This window comes from Limulus polyphemus, unplaced genomic scaffold (genome assembly GCF_000517525.1).
Source record: "Limulus polyphemus unplaced genomic scaffold, Limulus_polyphemus-2.1.2 Scaffold2565, whole genome shotgun sequence".
Lineage (NCBI taxonomy): Eukaryota > Metazoa > Arthropoda > Merostomata > Xiphosura > Limulidae > Limulus > Limulus polyphemus.
Genome location: NW_013668175.1, coordinates 116,564 through 120,100, shown reverse-complemented (window position 1 = coordinate 120,100; position 3,537 = coordinate 116,564). Strand labels below are relative to the sequence as shown.

The window sequence follows — 3,537 nt, the reverse complement described above, 5'->3', positions numbered from 1 at the left end:
CGTTTGTTTCGAATAAGTTTATATTTGAGGCGTGTCTAGCTTACCGTGTTAGCTATGTATGCAAAACTACCTGCCAATTCTCCAAGATTGTAGAATATTCATCAACATAGGAATCAACAATATATCCACTTCCGTAACCGGTTAAATACAGTTCCAAAGTTTCGAGAAAATGTGTCTGGCCTATAAAAACAGCAGGCAGTGCACAAAAAACAACAACAGAGAACAGAGAAGAGAGCTACAGATACAAGTCTGCTAGGAAACTGTTATAACCGTGATTTTGCTAACCCTCACCAACCAAAAAATATACAACATTCGACCAGGAACAACTATAAATTTCGAACGTCAGTGAATTCTCATAAAACGTTAGTATCGTTCCAAAAATATTGCTGGTTTCTCATCGGACATTAATGGTTTTATGAAAATATTATCTTACTTCGATGATCCAACAATTCAGTGCCTGACAAAGCTAGCTAGCTTTCCAATAATTGTATGTACATTGACTTCAAGTTAACTCGCTGGATATCAAGGAGACTCTGAACTAGGAAGACGTTTTTAAATTGTTTGTAAGTTAGTGAAATTTCTGTTTATGAAACTTTGTTTGTAATAACTAATCGTAATTGTTTCCATTGTAAATTATACTGTTGTATATATATATATTAAAACTAAAAATAACTTATTCTATTCTATGATATGTAAATCTTTCCCACTTTTAAGTGATATAATATAGATCATAGTTTTCTGTTCTACATAATATGCATATGTAGTAAATTAAGCTTGATATTATCAAATTACTATGCAGTTTTTCTCATGTTTGTATCTTCAATCCATGTTTAGCTTAGGTTTAAACAATTTCATCTTTTATTTCTTGGCATGATACACAATAAAAACCTGATTTAGGTAAATCACAAGAACATTAAGATATAGATTACTGTTTTTAGGATATCACAAAGTTATGATTTTTATTCATAATGTACAGCACAAGAAAAACTGATATTTTAATGCTATATGTCACAGAGAGCCAATTAGCAAATAACTTGTGCTCTTCCTTCATATTTCTATGCTACTAGAACAATGATAATGCAGCAAAAGTTATCCATACAGCAAAATTTTTCAACATTATTTCAGAATTTAATATTACAAAAACACTTCAGCAAAAAAAGATTCCTCCACATTTACTATCTCTAATTTGCAATATGCTGTATCATGCAAATCTTGTTTTCTGTGTGTAATCATACTGCTCATGCTTGCTACTGACAGAATCTCTAGACCAATAATCACCTATCATGTAGTGCTTCTTCTAGCTTGCACTTATGAAACCTTATATGTTTAACTACTGGAGTAGTTATAAAGGCAGGAACCTCCTCTACAATAGCCTCAAGCTAGAGTCCTAACATTGAAGAGTAGGTGGGAGTGGAGGAAGCAAAGTGGTTCCAATCGCTCCTGGAGAAAAGAAAGCAATGGTTCAGTAAACAGATCAAGAAAAGGTGATATAGAACCTCAGGAAACACATGACTAGTAACAATACTGCTAGCTCTCACCAAGTGTTATGGCTAGATAGTTTGGGGAAGACATTATCCATCAAGCAGTCTGAAATATCCCATGACAATACATCAGGTACAAGGTGTTTTAGTACATTCAGTGTTTATTTACAATAAATGTTTGATATTGGATCTTTTCACTCTAAGCCATTTATCTCTCTCATTATAACCATCCTTGTATGCTTTCCATTTACTACATTTCCAAAAAATCAAAACTATGGACTGACAAATGTTTCCAAACCAGAAGGGAACCTTGCAATCAATCTTGGGTCAAGTCACCAACCGTCAAGAGTGCTAGGTCTGGAACTAAGACCACAAAAAAGAAATAAAGATACCACTCCATGAAAAATACCTTCACTGGGAATGAAAAATTAACCATCATAAGAATAAAATTCTCCTGGAAAATGATAGAATAAGCATTTGCCTGTGACTAGATCTGGAAAGTGTTTCCTATCCAACTGATATAGGTGATAAGTCTACAGTGATTAAAATACACAAGAAACACAGAATCTCAAAATATGTTCACATTTCCAAAAAATTAAATGGTTCCACAACTCTGCTGAAGACTAAACACTATAAAGTACCCAATTCCACATAACAGTCTCAATTTGTGGAATGAAGCATCAATGAAGAAATAATAATCTGAACTTGAAAGTTTCAAAGGAATGCCTTGAGTAATGTTGTTCCAATACAGCCACCAGCTAAATGCCATCTGAGTCTCTGTTAACATTCACAATGGACTGGAGAATCTTTTCAAGATCTTGGAAATAAAAACCACAAGCAAATAAAAGATTTGATGAATAATGAAGTCTCAAATTAGAATACCTTCCAGACAAGAAATGCTAAAACCATCAATCTCACTTATGGAAATTTTTAATCTCCCCACATGAGAATCAATCATAACATTCACATGAATAAGAAACCATGTCAGTTGAAGAGATACTGATTCTTTCAAAATTTAATTTTATCCTGCATCAAAATTTAGTTTTTGTATGTTCATCTATCACAAAACTGAGAAGGTAATAAAATTAACCAACCATCTGAGACATCAAGAAAACCAATTTCTAGATGATGAAGATAGAATGATATGATTCAGATAATCCTGTTGAAAACACAAGGACTTAAAGCCAAGTTTAATGGAAAATTCTCAAACTGGTAAATGATTCTCATGTGCAAAATGAAGGTAATGATGAAAAAATAAATAAACAGGACTATTAAAATAAGCACTTGTAATATCCGATTTCCTCATCCACAAGGACATATATAAGTAGAGGTGTAACTGATGAAAAGTCTCTATCTTGAAGCATGGAACAATTCAAAAATGATTCACAGGAAAGAGATCCAGCACCAGTTGTCAATCATCTGTATGTTTGGAAAACATAAAGACATAAGAAAAAGACCTAGTATTGGGGTTTACCACCTTTACAAGTATCCCCTTAAGTAAAAGCGACTGTACTTCCAGATCCAGGAGTTTGAGATTAACTGGTCTCTAGGTGGAGGAAAGATTAAAGAATAAGCAACAGAAAAGGCAGGAAATTTCAAAAGAGGTGCATATTTTCCCATAAAAGCTTTTAAAAGGTCACAGGTCATACTCCATCATTCTGCAAATACTGATAAATCTAGTCAATCTACCAAGAAAAATGGATCTTTGGAAGATGGCTTGGAAGAAACTTGAAAGCATTTAAAAAGAAAATTCCTCAATGAGAAATCTGATAATGAGATGAAGATGTAGCAGTAGACAAATATGAAGGAAGGCCAGAACCCATACAGAGGTAGCGTGGAGTTTCTTCAAAATACAGCACAGCTTGGAAGAGAAAGAGATTTAAAACTGAAAAATGAAGTTTCTAAAACCCTAGTTCTGGTTTCCACCAAATCATCACAGGAGTAAAAAAACATGAAAAAAAAAGAGCCAAATGTAAACTCTTAAACATAACTATAGGATCAAATAAATTCCCCGCAAAAAAATATTCCCTATTCCAAGAATAAAAAACAAGAAGGT

The 3,537-nt window shown here is 33.2% G+C and overlaps 1 protein-coding gene across 1 annotated transcript in view; it reads right to left on the bottom strand.

Annotated features, from left to right (window-relative positions):
- The window catches only part of LOC106467316 (cleavage and polyadenylation specificity factor subunit 5-like), a 34,287-nt gene that overhangs the window by 2,041 nt on the left and 28,709 nt on the right, over positions 1-3,537 (bottom strand). The window lies entirely within an intron of this gene.